This window comes from Tamandua tetradactyla, chromosome 6, assembly GCF_023851605.1.
Source record: "Tamandua tetradactyla isolate mTamTet1 chromosome 6, mTamTet1.pri, whole genome shotgun sequence".
Lineage (NCBI taxonomy): Eukaryota > Metazoa > Chordata > Mammalia > Pilosa > Myrmecophagidae > Tamandua > Tamandua tetradactyla.
In genome coordinates, this window is record NC_135332.1 from 80,019,331 (window position 1) to 80,042,721 (window position 23,391).

At 35.5% G+C, this 23,391-nt stretch overlaps 1 long non-coding RNA gene and 1 pseudogene across 2 annotated transcripts in view; one reads left to right on the forward strand and one right to left on the reverse strand.

Annotated features, from left to right (window-relative positions):
- Nucleotides 1-23,391, forward strand: part of LOC143686161 (uncharacterized) — a 229,126-nt gene that overhangs the window by 92,417 nt on the left and 113,318 nt on the right. The gene's annotated exons all lie outside the window — the stretch shown is intronic.
- On the reverse strand, nt 916-1,840 carry LOC143685674 (olfactory receptor 7A10-like; annotated as a pseudogene).

Below are 23,391 nucleotides of genomic sequence, written 5' to 3' on the forward strand. Positions count from 1 at the left end.
CAGAGCAATCTCTCATCTCAAAACGTCAGTCTAATGTGCCAATTGTTCTGATGAAGAAAGCACTAATGGTATTCTACCTCACAAAGAACACAGGAGGTCCACAAAAACCTGTGATATTATTAGCTCATTTCTTGCGTTAATAGTTTAAAAGACATCCTTAGCAATGGGAAAATGACAAAAATTGCGTTTCAGGATCTGTGAAGGAGGCCTATGAATGTAGGAAGTGCCAAGGGAAAGTTACTGGAAAATCCCTGCCTATAAAAACCAGTTTTAAAAGTAAATTGCATTCCTGAAAGAAATCCAGTGATCAGTTAAACCATCAATGATTGAATAATCAGGACTGTAAGGTTATATCCTCACCTAAGTTTTATGAAATATACAGGAGAAAGTCATACATGGAGATGGATGTGGCTTTTTGAAACTTCATCAGGTTTGATTCAAGTCAAGAATGTGCCCTATTTCAAGAGCTGATTAACACAATCCTGGAAATAGGTACAGAACATTTGAAATGACAACTGGTTTTCACCAAAAGCATATAACACAAGAGCAGTTTATTTCTGCTTTCAGGGAGGCAATGCACCTCAGCCCCTTCAGTAATTACAATAATATTGTATGTCTCTAATGACCTGTATTAAACATTTACCACTGAATTTTCAGGCAGAAGAGTTTAGCTCAATACTGAATCTTGGGAATATATTCCCAGATATTAAATGACTTAAAGAAAATACCAAATATATAATGTTTTTTGATGGATTGAAAAATAGAGATAAAGTTCTAGTAATAAAGCAAATAGCATATTAACTTTATTTACACTGATAAAAGTAATTTTATTTTCATTTCACAGCATTTAACATCTGTTAATGAAGAGTAAATTTCTTTACTTGAGATGAAGAATCCTTGTACCTAGTGACTGTATTAGCAGGATATTATTTTTAAGGCATCCTTTATGTCCTTGTTTCTCAGACTGTATATAAAGGGGTTCAGCATGAGAGCGACCACTGTGTACCATCACAGAAACTATTGCACTTGCCCTTGTGCTTTGTGTAGCTGCAAAACTAAGATACACTGAAAAGACTGTACCATAAAACAAGGACCCCACTGAAAGATGAGACCCACAGGTAGAAAATGTTTTATACTTGCCTCCATGTGATGATATTCTCAAAATAGAGCATGCAATTTTAGAATAAGAGAAAAAGATGCCAGTGAGTGGAATAACAGCCAGAATTCCAGTTGCAAAATACATCACTAGGTCATTGAGGAAGGTGTCAGAACACGCAAGTTGGGTTACTTGAGTAAATTCACAAACAAAGTGAGAAATTTCCAACTCTATACAAAAATTCAATCGCAAAACCATTAGGCTATGTTAAAGAAAGTTCAGAACACTAAATATCCATGATGCCAGCAGCAAGAGACAACAGAGCCTGGGGTTCAAGACGACCATGTAGTGCAGTGGGTGACAGATGGCCACATAATGGTCATAGGCCATCACAGATAAGAGGAAGTTGTCTAATCCTCAAAAAAAAAACATGCAAAAATACATCTTGGTGAGGCAGTTTCCATAACTTACAGTTTTGATCTCTGTCTGGATGTTCACCAGCATCTTTGGGACAGTGGTGGAGGTGAAATAGATGTCTGCAAAAGACAGGTTAGCAAGGAAGAAATACATGGGCATGTGCAGGTGAGTGTCAGAGATGGTGGCCAGGATGATGATCAGGTTCCCAATTAGAGTGACCAGGTACATCATCAGGAACAGAACAAATAGAAGGGACTGCACTTCTGTGTCTTCTAAGAGTGCCTGGAGGATAAATTCTGAAATGCGTGTTATGTTCTCTAATTCCATGTAACTCATGAACTGCTGGAACAGAGACAAGAGCAAGGTAGGTTTATGTACAAGCAGCTCTCTGCAAATTAACATAAATGCTATGGTTTGTATTGTGAAAATACTGACTTAATTATTTCTTATTCATTATATAGAGATTTAGTGCCCTTTATCTGAAAATGACAGTGTAAACAAACATTCCTGCTTCTTGATGGTATTGCTAACAAGACTATGTTGTCTATAATTTTAAACTTTTCTCCCAAGACAGTATGTTCCACCTCAAATGCTCTTAGGCTTTATTTCATTCAAAAATCATTTGACCAGATATTTTGCAATATCCTTGGGACAAGGATATTGGTGCTGTTATCACAATATTTTATTGCAATCAATATTACTACACTGCTTGATGAAAATGGTTAGGCTGTGAAAATTTAAGTTGTATAATATCACTACAATAAAAATTAAATACATACATATTTTCCATCTGTATAGCTAGAAAGACCATTACTGTTAATATGCCATTTCATCTCCACCTGGTCTATACTTTCAGCTCAACCCTATTCCCAATTTCAAGAAGGTAGTTTGTAGATATTTGACAAAATTATTTTAAAGTTTATAAAGAAAGGCAAAATTCCTATATTTCCTAGGGAATACTGAAGAAGAACAAAGTCATAGTACCAATACTACCTGATTTCATGTCTAACTATAAAGACACAATGATTAAACCATGTTGTATTGGTGAAATAGACACATTAACTAATGTGTGAGAACTCAGTGACACACAGACAGATGTTAGGGAACTCAAAAATAAACCCACACAAGTACAGTCAACTGACCTTTGACAAAGGAGCAAGAGCAATTTAATGGAATAAGTAGGATCTTTTCAACAAAAGCTGTTGAAGAATGGCATACACTCATGGAAAACTGAAAAGAAACTTAGTCAGACATTGTATATATTTCACAAAAATTAACTCAAAATGAATCTTGTACTCAAAATTCAAATGCAAAGTATAGTATTTCTCAAATAAAACATCCAAGGAAATCTGGTGGCCTGTACTTTGGTGATGAGATTTTAGAAATAGCACCCAAACAATGATCCATAAGAGAAGAATGTTTAAAAATTGAACTTTATTAAAATATAAGATTTATGCATATGAAAGATATTGATAAATGACTAGATCCATATATACAAAGACCCCTTAGCACTCATCAATAAGAAAGGTAACACCCAATTAAAAAACTGGGCAAAAATTCTGAACAGAAACTGAAATGAAGATATGAGGGTGGAAAATAAGTCCATGAAAAGAGGTTCAGTGACATTTGTCATTAAATAATTGCAAAATTAAACCACAGTGACATATGAGCACACACCTCTTAGAGTACCTGAGGACCTAAACACTGACAATACCATAGGCAATTGATATTGGGGAGCAGTACAGACTGTCATTCACTACTAGTGAGAATGCAAAATGATACAGCCAGAAGACAGTTTGGAGTATTTAGAAAACTAAATTTGGTCTCACCATTCAGTCCAGAAATTGTGCCCTTCAGTGTTCAGCTGATTTGATAACTTAAATCCATACAAAAACCTATACAGGATTATTTTATAGTAGCTTTGTGTGTAATCTCCAAAATCTAAAAGCAATCAAGTTGTCCTTTAAGGTCAAAGGATAAACACACTCAGCTATATCCATACAATGAAACATTATTCAGTGATAAAAATAAATGTTCTCTCTTGTCACAAAAGAAAAGGATGTATCTTAAATGTTTACTGGTAGTTGAAACAAAGTAGTCTGAACATCCTGCATATGTATAATTTCAATTATATGACTTTCTGGATTAATCCAAATAATAGAGACAATTGAATGAACAGTGGTTTCAGGGTTGGGGAGAGGAAAGAAAGGTTGAATAGGTGAATCAGAGAGAACTTTTAAGAGTAGTGAATTTATTCTCTATAATACTATAATTATAGACACCTGACTTTGTATTTGTTAAGCTGATCTTTACAAAACAAAGAATAATCCTTAGTATATGCAAATAAAATATTAATTGTCAGGATACTAGGAATGCAAGGATGGAATGCAAAATGTAGCAAAACAATCTAATTGTATTACAAACATATGAAACGTGCCTACATTGGGGATGAAGTGAAAAGGTGCTGAATTGGCAATACTGGATATGAATGGAGTCTGGAAAATAAAGGGGACAGAAAACATTAACACTGCATTGTAGTGGATAAAGTTTATCTGACCAAAGTGTAGGCTGACAATTCTATCACATCTGTACATGTATACTGGAATCAAGGCATTTAGTAGACGATGGCAGGTGAGAAGAATATGTTTCTCACTGCAGAGTGGGAGGTTAACCTTAAGCAAGGGGAGGACACTAGAATTTTCTGCCTGGTAATGGTTTAGAGTGAGAAACATCAGCACAAGTAGGTTAATATATAGAGAGAGTTACCTGTGGACATGTTTATGGGACTGTGTATATGCACAACTTGGCAGACATGCATATATTTTCTTACTCTGTCTTTGGAGAACACCTAGATGTCCATGTAACATGGAGCACACATAGTGTCTGGAGCTTTATTTTAACACCATTCTTCAATAAAAGTTTCCTTTGAGAAATGGCTGACCCTAGACCTGGGATAGAAATATACATGAAGACCCTGGAGCATCTTGTACCACCAGAAATTATGTAAAATAAAATGAAGCATTAAATTATTGGGATAAATCCAAGAGATGCAGAGCACCTCTGAAAGATATCCCATTGCCCAAACTGAAATAAACCTCACAACAAAATAAATAGTTTTGTATTACAATCCAAAGTATAAAATAAATGTCATGAGTCTATAAAGATTTAAAGAAATATTTAATATATGAGTAAGAAGACAAAAATCTCCCATGCATATGCATACAAAGATTTATGTAGATACTGCTATCTCCAGAAGATGAGTTGATTCCCACTCCTAAAGTGTGTCTTCACAATTAATCCCTTGCCAAAGGCGATATATGCAAAAGGAGGACAATGAAGAACTATTGAGTGGGGAAACCTGGCAAGCATTACTGATGAACATCAACATCAACAGTGTAAAGCAACGTTGATGGGATGTGCCCTGAATACACAATGTAACAAAAATAGAATTTTAACTCTAGTGTCTTCCTTCATAACCCATAATCCCAGTCTAATCATGAGGAGAACATCAAACAAATTCCAATTGAGGGACATTATACAAAATACCTTGTGGCGCCCCTGAAAAATATCCAGGTCATCAAAAACAAAGAGAGTCTGTGAAACTGCCGTTTATAACACATAGATGCAATGTGGGATTGTGGATGGAAGATGTCCAGAATAAGCAAAAATGGATGTGATTTTCTGGAAACTGTCTCTACTATCCTTGCAATTTTTCTATAAGTTTCACACTGCTCTTTAAAATGATTTAGTTAATTATTTATTTTTACATGGGCAGGGATGGGAAAGCATTCTGCCACTGAGCCACCATTGCACAGCCCCCACACTGTTTTTTAAAATTATAATTATGAAGAAGTAAAATTATTAGTGAAATGCAAGATTCTAGTAACAAACTCTGAGGTTCATTCCAGATGTGATTATATGCCTTGGAAAAGAATATGACTCTGCTATAAGTCTCAATTCATCTCCCATGAGATCAGAACAGAGATATCAATTTCATTTAATAATTTACAGAATTAAGAAAAAATGATTATAACATGTCTGACATTGTGCTTAGCATTAATGGAGAATATTTTTATATGCTGTGATTCAATCCCACCCATACTCATTCTGAAAACCTCCAAGATCACTGCCATTGTGCTATTTCCAGTCTTCATCACTTCCCCAGGAATTTGACAATGGAAACTGATCCAGAGCTTTCCACAGGGCAAGCATTTTGTTGAACATTAACTTTGAGAAACCCTGCACTGACTCTCCAGTAACTTCAAACATAAATATCAATCTTGTGGACAACACTCAAAACTCTCTGTTATGTGGCTGCTGACAACCTTCCCCAGCTCATGTTACTTTTCTCACAACCTCCCTACCATTGTTCATCAGATATTAAGATCTAGTTTCAAACTTGACCACACCCTACAAATATATCAATCTCACATTTGTGTCCTTATCTTCTTTTCTTGGTGGGTTTATATCCTCTTCTCCTCGTAGAATTGCAAATGAAAGGAAAGTATTCCTCCTGCCAGACTCAGTACAATTACCAGAACCCTTGGGAATCCTTCAAAAACCTCAACAGTTGAGTCCAAACTTTGGATCCACTTAACAGGACTTCAGTTTCCACCTCAAGATGTTGCATGTGATCATATCTATGTTTATTGCCATATTTAGATGTAATCTCTTTGATATAAGGAACACTGTCTTACTCATTCATTTATTTGGAGAGTAACACTTAGTGCCTACCATGAAGGAATTAATGAATGGGTTTGTGTTGAATGATTTTAAGAAGAAATTGATGAATATGGTTAACAATATACCTCCATGAAGGAAGCCCGTGAGTGTGAGTTAACATTACATGGGACAGATACAGGAAAGAAGATACTTTAGTGTATTCACTGTCTCCCTCAATCACCAGCTTTTTACCTGGGTAAGACTTTGGACAATTAACTCTCTGTGTTATCCTTGTTGATGCCCCTAAAGTTATTCTCAATAAATGGGGTCCTGGACTCATTATACATTCCCCACACTCATTACCAGAGTTGTGACTCACCCTGAAATTATCAAATAAGCATCTGGCTTCACCAAAGCAGGTTTTTCCTTGAAGAATGGATGAACTTGGAAGATATGCTCCCAGGAAGCACAGGAAGATGAAAACACTCATGAGGTATCTAGAAGAGAAAATTATGTTTCTATCTTACTAGAGATTGATAAACTAGACTTGAGATAGTGTAGGTAAGGCATTTATTTTCCATGCCTTTATGAATTTAATTCCCATGAGCCTCATAAATGAAACATTACTTTGTCTCTCTGCTCCTGAAGATATTTATTTATCTGGCAGTAAAGGAAATGCAATGCAAACTTGGGTCAGTTTTGATCCTTGGGAGAAAGCTTCGGGTTTCATGTTCATCTCGTATCCCCGTGGTCTCCTTCTGTGAGGTCACCTCTCTTTAGCTGCAAGTTTTCCCATAATGGTTTCCCTATCACTAATTAATGAGAAATGTTCTGGGTGCACTACAATATCTTGTCTCTGATTTCTTTTTTCTGGTATTTGATCTGATTTATGGGGCTGTCCTCTCTCAACAAGACTCCCACTTGTTTCACTGTTTTCCTTTCTCCTCTATAGTTAGCAATGTCTGTTCAACTCACTCAGTTATTTTTTTTTCAGTCTTTCAACTAATATTTATTCAGCAGTACTGTATGGTAATCACTAAGAGATCATCTGATAATGAAGAAAGAGTAATATATTGTGCCTCCTGTCAAACAGGAAACAGTCATGGAAATAAATACAGCACCTGATTGTGGAACTGAAGTTTTGGTGAAATGTAATTCCATATGAATGAGGATCAGCTTTTACATTTCTGCTCAAATGGATTCTGGGACCCTGATAGGGATCATATTCAACCTATAGATCACTTTTGGTATTATTGACACCTTAATAATTGTCCTTATTCCTATCCAAGAAAACAGGTGTCTTGGTATCAACATAGGTCCTGTCTAATTTCCTTCAGCAGGGTGTTATAGTATTCCATGTACAATTGCCTCACCTCTTGAGTTAAAATTATCCATAACTATTTTGTTTTTTAATGCTGTGCTGAATGAATTTTTTTTTAAACTTCCAGCTAGGAACTATCTTTGCTGGAATAGAAATCACAACAGATTTTTTCATGTAATCTTGGAGCTTGCATTTGGCTGAATCCATCTGTGAGCTCTAAGAGTTTTCTCCTGGATGAATTCCTATTTTCTATATAAAGGTCATGTAGTCTGTGAATACATGTAGTCCATGTCTTTCTGTCCAGTTTGGATGATTTTTATTTCAGTTCATTGCCTAATTTATTTGGCTAAACTTCCTGTACAATGCTGAATGAAAATAGGGAAAGTGCACTTCCTTCTATTGTTTCAGACCTCAAGGGGAAGGCCTGAACTCTTTCAGCTTTGAGTATAACATTAGCTGCATTTCCTAAGGCTTGAACTGAGACTCTATAAGGGTTTCATGCACTAGGTTTGACTTTTTGGAATTTATAACTCCCAGAAAGTTTATGGGTCAGATAAATCCTGAAAACCACAGGGACAATCCTCTCCAAGGTTATCAATGAATTACATCCCCCTATCTTTTAGTGTGGACACTCTTTCTCAGCATGAAAATGACAGAACTGACATTCACCAAAGATCCCTATATATTGGGGGAAAGATTAAAGGAGAAGGAGGAGGTATAACAGAGAAAATGGTACTTCGCAAATGATAATGCTATTGAATTATTAATATTCCTCCTAGCCACCAGTGTTTTGGTGTAGCTCAAAGGAACAATCTGAAATGATGGAATGGTAACATATGACAAATTCTGGGATCTATTCTTTAACTACTTTATGAAGTGTGCTTTGAAAATTATTGCCTTTTTCTTACTTTGCTTTGTATATATGCTATTTTATACAGTAAAAATGCTAAAATACATATTATCCATTTTAGCTGCATTTTTGTATAAGTGCCCTTCATTGTACTGGCAAAGTTACCTCCTACTGCTGCTTTTCTGAGTGATTTTATAGTGAACAGGGATTGTTTTTTGTCAAACACATTTTCTACATAAATTGAGATTATGTGATTTTCTTCCCTTTCATTCTGTGAGTGTGCTGTATTACATTGATGTTTTTATTTTCCACACCTTTGTATTTGTGAGGTCAACCCCCCTTGGTCACAGTGGATAATTTCTTTACTGTTCTGTTTGATTCAAATTGCTAGCATGCTGTTGAAAATTTCTGCATCTTTATTCATCAGGGCATTAGTTTTTATTTTTTATTATGTCTTTATGTTGCTTTGGTGTCACAATAATGTTAGCCTCATAGTATGAGTTAAGAAGAGTTCCTTCCACTTCGATTTCAAAATGTTTCAGTAGTACTGGATTTTAATTTTTCTGTGATGTTTGATGGAATTCACTATTGAAACTATCTGGTCCTGGACCTCTCTTTTTTGGTAGGTGTTTGATTACTGATTGAATTTCTTTGTTTATAATGGGTCTGTTGAAGTGTTCAATTTCTTCTTCAATCAATTTATGAAAGTTAAATTTGTAGCAAGTTCTCCATTTCTTCTAGTTTATCCAGATTTTGGGCTTACAATTGTTCATATTTCATTTCTAAACCTTTTAATTTATTCAATATCTATTAATAATCCCATTTCATTTTGGATTTTAGTGGCATACTTCCTATATTCCTTCATTTTCAGTGTAGTTAAACATTTGCAATGTTATTGATCTTTTCCAAAAACCAACTTTTAGATTCATTGGTTTTCAATTGTTTTTCTCTTCATTTAATTGAACACCAATGTGCTAATGTTTATTCTTTCCTTCCTTACACTAGCCTTATATTCAGTTTGTTCATATTTTCTAATTACTCCAGGTATGATTTTGATCTTGCTTCATCTTAAATAAAGGCATCTGTAGATATAAATCATCCTTCTAGCAGTTATTTTGTAGCATCCCAAAATTTCTGGTATGCTGTGGTTTCCTTTCCATTTGTCTTGAGTTATTTTCAGATTCACATTGTGACTCATTTTATTTATTTATTTATTTATTTATTTATTTATTTATTTATTCATTCATTCATTCATTTATTCTTGGGTGTATGGTCTGGGAATCAAACCCGGATCTCCCATATGAAAGGTGGGCATTCTAAGCACTGAACCACCTGTGCATCCTGATTTATTTTTTGACCCTTTGATTGTTGGAATTTGTTGTTTATCTTCCACATATCTGTGTATTTTCCATTTCATTCTCTTATTGATTTCTAGCTTCATTCCACTGTGGTCTGAGAAGATGCTTTGCATAATTTCAAATTTTTTAATCTATTGAGACTTGTGTTGTTAACAAATATCTGGTATATCCCAGAGAATGATCTGTGAGTACTGCAGAAAAATATGTATTCCTCTGTTTTTCACTTAGAAATAAATAGGAGAATTTAATGGAAAATACACAAATACTTGGAAGTTAAGCAACAAACTCAAACAATCAAAGGGTCAAAAAATAAATCACAGTGGAAATCTGGAAATATCTTGAGACAAATGGAAAGGAAATCACAACATACAGAAATTATGGGATGCAGCAAAATCACTGTTCAGTGAATGATTTATAGCTGTGGGTGCTTATATTAAAAAAGAAGAGAGGGGTGTACGAGTGATTCAGTGGTTGAAAGAGAGGAAGCCTATCATAAATGAGGGTATTAATAGATTTTGTATAAGTTAAAAGTTTTAGAAATGAATATTATGAACAGTTGTATGTCAACAATCTGGATAATCTAGAAGAAATGAACAACTTGCTACAAATTCATCTTTCCTATTTGACTCAAGAGGAAATTGAAGATCTCAACAGATCTATAATAAATAGATTCAATCAGTAATCAAAAACCGATTAAAAAGTGAAGTTCAGGACCAGATGGCTTCAATAGTGAATTCCATCCAACATTCACAGCAAATTTACTTCCAATAGTGCTGAAGCACTTTGAAATCAAAGAATAAGGAACTCTTCTTAACTCATTCTATGAGGCTAACATTATTGTGACACCAAAGCAGCATAAAGACATAAGAAAAAAGGAAAACTAAGAACCAATTGCCTTTATGAATAAAGATGCAAAAATTTTCAATAAAATTCTAGAAATTTGAATTAAACAAAATAGTAAAGAAATGATCCACTGTGCCCAAGTCAGATTTATCTCACAAATTCAAAGGGGCTCAACATATAAAAATCAATCAGTGTAATACAGCACATTGCAGAATGAAAGGGGAAAATTATGTATTCTCAATTGATGAGGAAAATGTGCTAGACAAAAGCCACTGCCATTTCATTATAAAATCATTCAGAAAAAAAACAGAAGATAACTTTGTCAATATGATAAAGGGCATATACATAGAAACACAGCTAATATATATTTTAATTATTTAAATATTTCAGGGCTTTTTAATGTATAATATAACATGTATACAAAGAAAAGAAAGACAAAAGCAATACTTTTTAAAGCACATATCAATAAGTAGTTACAGAACATATCCCAGAGTTTGTCACGGGCTACCATAAAATCATCTCAGATTGTTCCTTGTAGCTACTCCAAAACACTGGTGGCCAGAAGAAATATTAATATAGTGATATAGCAGCCATATTGTTTGTTAAATCCCATTTCTCTGTCATATCTCATTCTTCTCCTTTAATCCTTCTCCCATTCTACAGGGATCTTTGGGGAATGCTTGTTACTCCTTTTTCACGTTGAGAAGGTGTGTCCACACTAAAGGATAGGGTGATGTAATTAATTGAAAATCTTGGAGAGGCTGGTCTCTCTGCCTTTCAGAATTTATCTTCCCTGGGAATTCTCTGGGAATTATGTTTCAGGAAGGTAAACCTAGTGCATGAAACCCTTATAGAGTCTCAGTTCGAGACATTACAGCCCCTGATTCTTCAACTGTTGACAGTTTTACTTTCATTGGATTTCTTTCAGAGATGCAAATTTGCTCTTTAAAAATTGTTGGCATAGGCAGGAACATTTTTCAGTAACTTTTCCTTAGCACTTCCTACAATCATAGGCCTCCTTTACCAATCCTGAAAATAAATTTGGGTCATTTTCCCATTGCTATCTGTCTTTTTCAACCATTAATGCAAGATATTAGGTAATAATGCCACGGGTTTTTGTAGATGTCCTATGTTCTTTGTGAGGTAGAATACCACTAATGCTTTCTTCATTAGAACCATTGGCAAATTAGAGTGATATTTTGAGATGAGACATTAGTCTGAGGTAATGTCCAGTTAGGTAAAAAAAGATGTGGTCATTTATTTAATTCACTGTTATCTTTTGCAAAGGTGTGAATTCATTTATATTGCAATATATTAACACAAGGATCAGACTCTGTTTTAGTCATACCCACATCAGAAATGTAATTTATAGAAAAAAGAGATTTGATTGATGTAGAGCTGCAAATTTCTTGGTTTGAATTGTGCCATATTCTGAGGCTTAAAATTCTGTTTGTCATTTTATGATGTCTCTCCAGGGCAAATAAAAGATCCACCTTACTCCACATTCATTGAGTTTGAATTCTCAATAAAATATTTTATCACATAAAGCAGACAGTTTTCCAAAAGTCTTTGATAAGCACTTTCTTTAGGATTGACTAAAAACAACATATTGTGAATCATACTTTGCTATTGCAAAACATGCACTAGTGGCATGCATTTATGCAAAGAACACTGCATCATTGTGGTCTCACTTCCAACAAGTTCATGTATCAATTCCCAGAATCAAATCTGGGAAGATCCACACATTTTCAATCAGTTCCTGTGTCTAATAATTTACTTGCATTACTCCTTTTCCTTAAGAAGAAATCTCTTTCCAAAACAATCTCTAAAAAATCTGTGAAGGAATTTTGCAGGCATATACTCTCAATATCTTTGAAAAGGCTAGAGGTATGTCTTTCAAGTAGAAAAAAACTGGAAAAAAACCACAAAGCCACTAGAAAAGAGTCCAGCCAGGAAATGTGATACCTCTGCTCTCCTCAGCAACACTGTGTAATTAAGAAAACTCCACTAAAGTGTTAGACCAGCAAATGCAACATTTTCTGCAATTCAGTTAGTAAGAAACGCTTCCCATAAGTAGTGATTACATATGCACTTGCTAGTTCACCATCCTCTCCAACACAGGATATAAAACTGGAGGAAGGAAAAAATGCCTGTTAAGGGGCAGTCCACCTCATCGATGTCACACCATATCATGTAGATGCTATGCTGGATGCCAAACTTACTTACACTTGAGTGTACTTTAGGAGAAAGGGTGATTGTATCTCCTTAAAAATTTTGAAAAACTTCCTGTTTTCTTTCCAATACAACCAGCTCATAGACATGTTCTGAAGAAAAGACATTTTTTAGAGCATGTCCTGAGTGAGTAATGGAAAACTTACTATTCTTCCATATACACCAAGTCTTCAAGCTTTACTTCTATTACAATTCCAGCAACTCCAATTATTTCTCAGATGAAAAATATTCCTGGGATTGTTAGTACAACTTTATTCTTCTCTTGAACTGTTAAATTACATAACAATTATAATTCAATTTGAACTGAGGTGATAGATTTGTTCTCACAGAAAATTAAATTTTATTCTTGAAGAATCTATACACAGATATAAGAAAAAATAATCAAATTATGTGCTATTGGTGAAAGAACTGCAATGTTGGGATTTGTTTGAAGGAAAATGTTGAAGGGTCATTGTGTTAGTTAGATTCAGTTGTCAACTTGGCCAGGTGAGCATACCTAATCTTCTTGCTGCAGACATAAGCCAATGGTACGTGAACCTCATCTGTTGCCAATTACATCTGCAGTCGGCTAGGAGGGGTGTCTGCTGCAATGAGTGATGTTTGACTTAATTGGCTGGTGCTTAAATGAGAGAACGCAATGTAGCACAGCCTAGCAGCTCAGCATTCCTCATCTCGGCACTCGCAGCTCAGCCCAGGCCTTTGGAGATGCAGAAAGAAGTCACCCCGGGGAAAGTTGTTGGAACCCAGGGGCCTGGCGAGAAGACCAGCAGAGACCATCCTGTGCCTTCCACGTAAGAAAGAACCTCAGTGGAAAGTAAGCTGCCTTTCCTCTGAAGAACCAACAAAATAAATCCCCTTTTATTAAAAGCCAATCCGTCTCTGGTGTGTTGCATTCCAGCAGCTAGCAAACTAGAACAATCATTAAAATGTATATATCTGCAAAAGAAATTTTCAGGAATCATGGTGAGAGATAAACACCATTTTATAGATGAAACTACTATTATTTTTCCAGCAGATATAGGGGATTTAATTCTTGTCTTCAAACTGTCAATGTTATGTTATATAGAAAGAACAGAAGACTCCTTTTGAGTCAGTATGCTCTGTTCAATAGTATTTCATTGGATACATCCAATAATTATTTAATGGGACCTTTCCATGCAAAATTTAAGACGTACAAAGAGATGCATGCTTTCTGTTGGAAGATTAATTGTCAAGAGTAGGAAAAGTCAGAATAAACACTATCAGAAAGAGAGAACAGTATAATTCATACACTGAAGAAAGCAGTAACAAAGCCCTCATGTGGCCAGTGTCAAAGGGCGTGTATGTGATATATGAGAGGAATGAATCATTCCACCATTGCCAAAAGCTCAGTTTCAAAGAGAAACAAATGACTGAGTTCGAATGTTGGATGAGAGGGTCTTGGAAAGTATCTCCTAGTGGTTTTCCACCTGTGACAATATTCACATTTTCCTTCAATTTCAGATCACCTTCCTCAGAAGTATTGAATGCAACCATGAAGCTCTGAGATAAATCAAACAAATTCAGATTATTTATGTTTCATCTCCTTGAGTTTCAGAATGCAGATGTTTTGCTTTTATCTGTTACCTTGGGTGGAAACAGAGTCAGTGGATAAAAGAATGACTTGAATTAGCCAGAGGAGGTCAGTTGTGCTGTAGGAAAAAAATATGACAGGGGATGCTTTACCTGCAATAGCTACAGGAAATAGGGAAAATCTACAAACATAAATTTGTTTTATTGTCTAATGTCGTTTTCTGGATTCCACTTTGGTTTCTATTGCAACCAAATTTCTTCGAGTTTCACTTCAGGGAAATTTTAAATTTTCATAACTGTATATTTCAAACATCAATGCTCTATCTGATGTTTTTATTTTACTAGAAGTTGTGGTTTAAGGAAAACTCATGCATAAAATGCAGATTCACATACACCATCCCACCATCAACAGGTGCATGGCTGTGGAGAGTTTGTTGCAATGGATGATACTTTTTTGTAACTTTACTTCTTTATTGACAGCAGTTAACAGTTTTAACAATTGATGCAAAATGGTCAAAGTAGTACTCTAATGATTGTCCACAGTTTACATATGGGTATTTCCTCCCATATTCCCAATCTACAATTATTATAGTTTTTTATATGTGTCTTTATTTTAATTCTTACCTACCCATACCCTGGATAGAGGGACTGTCAGTCACAAGGGTTTTACACACAAATGGTCACTTGATGAAAGCTCTATAGCAATGCAATCCTTATCAAATATCAAGGCTAATGGATTACAACAGTGTCAGTGTTTCCTTCTGGGTATTCTAACGAACAAGAAAATAAAAATTTGTGACCTGTCTATATGAGTCAGTAGTCACAATCATTTGTTAAACTCTTATTTCCAGTGACATTTGACCATTCTCTCAGTCTTCAGGGAAATCTTAGCAATGATCATTTTGTTTTCATGCTGGGAAAGGGTGTTGATCTCACTGGATAAGTAAAGAAACTAGTTGACGTCCTTTGAGAAACTGTAACCTCTGGTTTTCAAGCTTAATTTGGATAGCAACAATTTGGACTCCTATGGTTTCTGAAAAAAATTAAGTTAATGAGAAGAACTTTTATAGATTCTTAGTTAGAATCCTGGGTTTTTCTCAGGATTTTAAGGAATACTTTTGGTGATGGCTTGGCATACTGTGGGATTATTTAATATCTGGCTGATGTCTGCATAAGAGTAACCTCCAACAGGACTACTCAACTCTATTTGAAATCTCTTGACCACTGAAACTGAATTTTGCCTCATTTCTTTTCCTCATTTTGGTCAACAGGGTATTTCCAACCCCATAATCACAGGGCCAGGCTCATCCCTGGGAGCCGTATCCTATGTTTCCAGGGAGACACACCCGTTACAGTCATACTCCAATGGTGGGGAGGAAAGTGAGTTTTTTGCAGAGTTTGGCTTAAAGAGAGACCACATCAGAGCAACAAAAGTCATTCTCTGAGGGCGACTCTTAGGCATAAGTATAAGTAGGCTTAACATCACCATTGCAGAAATAACTCATAAGGACCTGCCTCAAGATTGAGATAACTTGGGAAATCCCCACATGGGGAAGATTAATACTTCAACATTGCCCCCAGTCCCTCAAAAGGACCTTAAAGATTTTTTTTATTTGCTGCCCAAAATACTATGGAATGTATCAAGGTATTATGCTAATCTGTACAGAAAAATAAGATCTCACTCCCTATTCAGAAATTAAAAGAAGCAGTTGCTTTCATGAGATGGATCAGGATTAAAACTTGGCTTTTCTAGGGTACATAATCCTTTAAAACCAGGACAGATACCACAGAATATTTGTCCTTTCATTGCTGGTTTATTTCACTCAACATTATGTCCTCAAGTTTTATTCACCTTGTTGCATGCCTTACGTGGTCCTCCAGAGGGGCTGAACCATTCTACTTTCCATTCAACAGTGTCTCTCCACATTTTCTCCTGCATTTGTGTCACTCAGCTTGTCTATTTTAAATACAATTTTATTCTGATATATTCACATACCATATTGTCATCCAAGACATACAATCATTGTTCATGGTTTCATCATATAGCTGTGCATTGATCATCACAACCTATTTTTGCACATTTTTATTACCCCATAAACAATAAAAATAAAAGTAAATAAGAACATCCAAAACATTCTTCACCTTTTTCCCACTAATTATTCATTTTTGTCTTTATGATCTTACTCATCTGTCCATACACTGGATAAAGGTAGTGTCATTCACAAGGTTTTCACAATCACTCCTCACATTGTAAACACCATATATTATACAATCATCTTCAAGACAAGACTACATTTTGTTTCTGATATTTCCCTCTAGTTATTCCAATACCCTCCCCAAAAAGAACATGGATATCTACTTAACCCATAAGAAAAACCTTCAGAATAACTGCTTGACTGTGCTGGAAATCACTCAGCCACTAATTTATTTTTCACCATTTCTCTTCCCCCTTTGGGTCAGAAAGTCTTTCTCAATCCTACAATGCTAGGGCCAGGTTCATCCCCAGGAGCCATGTTCCATGTTACCAGAGAGATTTACAGCCCTTGGAGTCATGTCCCATATAGAGGGAAGTCAGACATATGCCTGAGGAGAAAGCTTAAAGAGAGAAGCTGTATTTGAGCAGCAAAAGTAGTTCCCTCGGGATGACTGTTAGGCATAATTATAAGCAGTCTCAGCTTCTTTGCAGGAATATGTTTCAAAAGGGCAAACCAAAAGATTGAGGTCTTGGCCTATTAAATTGATACTACCCAATGCTGGTGACAATATCAGGTCTTCCCTAGGTGGAGAAGTTTACTATTTCCATGTTTTCCTCCAGCGCTTCAAGGGGACTTTGAAAATCTTTTTTAACTTCTGCAGAGATTACTCTGGGATGCATCAAGACATCACGATAACCTTGACAAAGCAACAAGATCTCACCCACTATTCAAAATTCCATGAGATTATGGATTATTGATAAACTGACCATACAAGTTAAATTAGGTACTGTGACATTAAAATTATAAATTTTGGACCAAATAAAGAGCTTTTCCTTTGGTATCATATGGAAGTTAATGTCTTAAAATATGCTTCTTATCATACTTTACCTTCTTGTTTGATTTACTGCAGCCATAACCATATCAGCTTCCCTTTTATCTCTGATTAAAATCTCTTTTTCAGCTTTTGTAGACATTGCTGTATGGAATAATATTAGCTTTCATAGCTTCAGATCTCTCTCAGTCATTGGTATTGCACAGATACCCGAATTTCCAGGGAAGGATCAGGTTATACACAATGAGCTCAGCATTTAAGAATTTAGAAATAACAGTTAAAACTCAGGAATAGATGTGACTGCTATGAGAGCTTACAATCTAGGAGCTTTCAAAATCAGCCTTCTGCTGATAATCTATGCTCTAGAGGTCAACTCTCTGAGTTTGCCCTCATAGTTAGTCCATATTGGTGAAGTTTTATCATATTTGTCTTTTTGTTCCTGGCTTATTTTAGTCCACATACTGTCCTCAGGGCTCACTAACCTAGTTGCATGCCTCACAACTTCACTCCTTGCAGCTTCTCAAAGTTCCATTGGATGTTACACCACAGTTTGACCTTCTGTTTATCAGCCGATGTATCCTTTGGCCATCTCCATCCATTGCAAATCATGAAAACTGCCACCATAAACACCATGTACAAATATTTATTCAAATCCTTCCTTTCGGTTCTTCCAAGTATATACCTAATAACAGGGTTGCAGGATCCTATGGCAACTGTATATTTTGTCTCCTGTGGAGTCACTGCCCTTCAGAGGGGCTGCACCATTCTACTTCCCCAACAACAGTGAACACATACATCTCTCTCTCCACATTTTCTCTAGCCCTTGTATCTTTCGGTTTGTTTTCAAAAGGTTTATCCAAACACCATACAATCCATCCTAAGTAAACAATCAATGGTTCCCGCTATATTCACATGGTTATGCTTTCACTGCCACAATCTATATGTGAACATGTTCACTTCTTTTGCCAAGAAATAAGAGAAAAATAAGGAAATTACAAGAATCCCATAACCCAACTTGCATGTTCCTCTGTTGACATTTGGTTTTGTTATATTGCTTATTCTTGCAATTAATTAAAGAATATTGCAATGTTACTAGTAACTGTATCCTAGTCTGCATTAATTGTATTTTTTCCGTATGCCATCTTATTTTTTAACAACTTGCAGTGGTGAAATTCATTTATTCTCTCTCATGTAAAAATTTTCTAGGTATTTCTAAGTTATACAGTCTAGTTTTTATCCTCTATCTTTCCTTCTGGTGTCATAAAATCCCCTAGACTTCCACTTTGAACCATACTCACATTCAGCTTTGTTCATTATACTTACAATATTGGGCAACCATCACATAAAATTGTGGTATACATCTCTGGATTTTGACTATCAATCCTGTTGAATATTTTGTACTCCTTCAGCATCCAGTGCCCAAATTCCACCCTCTCTCTATCTCTTCATAGCCCATGTTTCTCAACTTAAGTCCTCAGAGTTTGCTCATTATAGTTAGTTCATATCAGTGAGATGATACAGGATCTGTCTCTTTGTTTTTGGCTTATTTTGCACAAAAAAACTTCCTCAAGATTCACCCATGTTGTTGCATGCTTCATGACTTTATTCTGTCTTACAGCTGCCTGGTATCCATCTTATGTATATAGTACAATTTGTTTAGCCTCTTGTCCACTGATAGATACTTGGTTTGTTTCCATCTCTAGGTGATTGTGAATATGCCACTGTAAATATTGGTGTGCAATTGTCCATTCCTGTCCCTGCTTTCAGTTCCTCTGAACATATTCCTAGTAACGGGATTGTTGAATCATACGGGCAGTCCTATGCTCAACTTCCTGAGGAAGCACCAAACTGTCTTTTCAAAATTACTAATTTTTCCCTTTATTCCAGCATTACCTTCTTGATTTCCTTGAGTTCTGTGTCCATGTTTTCCCTTAGCTCAGTGACTCTATATACAAGATCATTTGGTGTCTTTGATTAGTTCCTCCAGTATAAACATTTCTTTGAAGTTCATTTATTTTTTTCTTTCAACGGATTATTCATGTGTTCCTGTTCCTTGCATATCTTCAAATGTTTATGGCCCTAAATTCCTGTATTATATTCCTGTATTATATATTCCTTCAAATTTTCTATCAAATTTTGGTCATTTGAATATTTTGATAGGTAACTCTGGCAATCAGATTTTCCCTCTAATATGAGATTTTAGTGTAGAGTAGCTGTATGTTGAATCTCTTCTATGACTCATAGTACAGTTTATACAGCTAATTCAGAACAGCCCATGGTGAACTGTGAGCTTCTACTTGCTTGGGATTCATTTACCATTGTTTTTTCTAGTTCTCCCAAGTGTTAAATTGGATCATTGGTTTTAGCTCTTTCTTCTTATATAATACAGAAATTTAGGACCATAAACATCCTTATCAGAACTGCCTTCACTGAATCACATCTGTTTTGATATGTGTTTTTGGTTGTATTTGTTCTCAAGCATTTACTGATTTCTCTTGCAATTTCTTCTTTGACCTACAGATTGCTTGCGTGTCTTGTTTAACCTCTACAAGTTGGTGAATTTTCCAGTTCTTCAGCTTTCTATTGATTTCCATATAAATATATTGTGTTCAGAGAAAGTGTTTTAGATCATTTCAATTTTTGAAAATATATTGAAATCTGTTTCATAACACAATATAGAGTTCATCTTGGAAAATGATCAACAGCCCTTGAGTAGAATATATGTCCTGCTGTTGGATGTCCATTGTTCTCTATATATCTTTTAAGTCTACTCAGTTTATCATAATATTCAGGGTTTTGGTTTCCTTACTGTGTATTCTGTGTATTACTGAGAGTGGTTTATTGAAGTTTCCAATTATTAGTAAAATGATGTCTATTTCTCACTGCAGTTTGTTAGTTACTGATGTTATATATTTAATGTTCTCTGGTTAGGATCACAAATATTCATAATTGAGATTTCTTCATTGGTAATTGTTCCTTGCATTAATATAATATGTCCTATTTGTCTCATGTAACAGTTTTGCATTTAAAGTCTATTTTATCCAATATTAGGATAGCTACCTCATACTTTTTGGTTAAAGTTTGCATGGAACATGTTTTTCCAAGCCTTCACTGCCAATCTCTTTGTAGTCTTTGAACTAAGGAAAGCCTTCAGATAAATCATACATTTCATGCATTCTGCCAATCTGCACATTTTGATGAGTGCATTAATCCATTCACATTGTGCTATTACTCTAGAAGCAATAAGTACATCGAATATTTTATTCTTTATTTTTGCATGTCATTCTTATGTTTGCCTTTCCTTTAACCTCTTAGATACACTCACTTTCTTTGCTCCCCTCCAAGCTTCTCTCTCCTCTCTTTTCCTTTCAGCCTGCAGAACTACCTTTAATATTTCTTGAGAGAGAAATATTTCCTGTTTAACTGTGAATATTTTAAACTCTATATATCTGTGAAGGACAGTTTTTCCAGATAAATGATTCTCGGCTCCAGTATCTCTCCTTCAGAGAGAAATATATCATACCATTGCTTTCTCACCTTCATGGACTCTGATGAGAAATTGGTCCTTAATTTTATTACAGTCTCTTGTAAGTGAGGAATTGCTTTTCTCCAGTTGCTTTCAGGATTCACTCTTTATCTTTGACATTTGTCATTCTTGTTAGCATTTGTACAGGTTTATACCTATTAGAATTCATTCCGTTTTAAGTATGTTGTGCTTCCTGGGTATTTCCATTTATGTTTTCCTAAGACTTGGGAAATTTCAGTCAAAATTTCCTCAAGTGTTCTTTCTGCCCCTTTTCACTTTTCTTATCCTTCTAGGACACCCATGAGCATATATCTATGCACTTCATGATGTCATTCATTTCCTTGAGACCCAGCTCCTATTTTTCCATCTCTCTCTATCTCTCTAGTCTGTAAATTTCTATATCTTATCTTTTAGATTGCCAGTCTTTTCTACTGCAAGTTCAGAATATGCCATTGTGTCCCTCTAAGATATGTTTAATTTCTTCTATTGTCCTTTCATTACCCAAAGATCTGTTATCTTTCTTTCATTGTTTCAAATCTTTTTATTCAACCCTATCAGAGCCTCAGGATCCATTTTACCAGAAATGGAAAAGCTGATCCTCATTCACATAGCATTACACTTCACCAGGACTTCAATACCACCCTCTGGACCATATTTATTTATTTCCATGACTCTTTGCTGTTTGACAGCAGACACATTATATTACTCTTTTTTTCCATCTCAGACTGTAGTTCATTGAATACCGTATACTATTGCTGAATACATATTTTTTGAATGACTGAAAATAAATAGTTGAGTGAGTAGAACAAATATTGCTAACTATTGGGGAGAAAGGAAAAACAGTGAAAGAAGTGGAAATATTGTTAAGAGAGGGCAGCCCCATAAATCAGATCAAATATCAGAAGATAGAAATCAGAGACAATAGATATTTTAGTGCTCCCAGAATCTCTATCGTGAATCAGTGATAGGGAAATCATTGTGGGAAATCTTGCACTACTAGAGCCCACAGCTAAAGAGATGTGAGCATCTACTGGGATAAGAGATGGACAGGAAGCTCCAAAGCTTCCCCCTGGGGTCAAAATAGACCCAAGTTTGTATTGTGTCACCTTTTATCCATCCAGAGAGCTAAATATCTTAGGGAGTAGAGAGACAAAAGAATACTTCATTAATGAGGCTCATTGAAGTTAAATTAATAAAACCATGGAAACATAAATGCTTTGCCTACACTGTCTCAAGCCTGGTTTACCAATCTCTGCTGAGGTGGAAACATAATTTTACCTTCTAGTGGCCTCAAGCATATTTATATCTGCCTGCCCTTCCTGGGAGCAGAGTTTACAACTTGATCCATCGTTCAGGGAAGACTCATCATTGGTGAACTCAGAATATTCTTTAATTATTTCTGGGTGAGTCATAGAGTCAGGTTGTAAGGGTCGGGAATGTATTATGAGTCCAGGGCCTTATTTGTTGAGAGTAACTTTAGAGGCATCAAGAAGTATAATGCAGAGAGATAATCGTCCAAAGTCCTACCCAGAAAAAAGGTTGTGGTTGAGGGAGATGATGAATACACTAAAGCATATTTTTTCCTGTATCTGTTACATCTAATGTTAGCGCACAGTCATGAGCTTCCTTCATGTAGGTACCTTGTTGGCCACATTCATCATTTTTTTCTTCAAATCATTCAACACGAACCCTTTCATTAATTCCTTCTTGATAGGCACTAAGTGTTACTCTCTGAATAAATGAATAAGAAAGTTTTCTTTATTCCAAAGACATTACATCTAAATATGGCAACAAACATAGATATGAGCACATGCAATATCCTGAAGTGGAAACTGAAGTCCTGACAAAGTGGATTCAAAGTTTGGACTCATCTGTTGAGGTTTCTGAAAGCTTCCTATGCATGCTGGTAATTGTACTGAGCCTAACAGGAGGATTATATTTTCCTTACATTAGCAATTCTAAGAGGAGAAGAGGATATAACCCCACCAAGAAAAGAAGAGAGGGACACAATAGTGCAATTAATAGATTAGAAGGGTGCGGTAAAGTTTAAAAGCAGATCTTAATATCTGATGAACAATGGTAGGGAGGGTGTGAACAAAGCAACCTGAGCTTGAGCAGGTTGTCAGCAGCCACATAACAGTGAGCTTTGAGTTTGCCCACAAGATTTATGTTTGAAGTTATTGGAGAGTCAGTGCAGGGTTTATCAAATGTGATGTTCAAGAAAATTCTTGCCCTGTGGACAGTTCTGGATCAGTTTCTGTTGTCAAACTCCTGGTGAAGTGATACAGACTGGAAACTGTACAGTGGCAGTGTGCTTGGAGGTTTGGGGAATTAATGTGGGTGAGCTTGAATCACAACATATACAAATATTCTTCATTAATGTGAAGCACAATGTTGGATATGCTACAGTCATTATTTTTTCTTACTTCTGTCAATTATTAAATGAAACTTAGATCCCTGTTCTGATCTAATGGGAGAGGAATTGAGACTTACAGCAAAGTCATATTC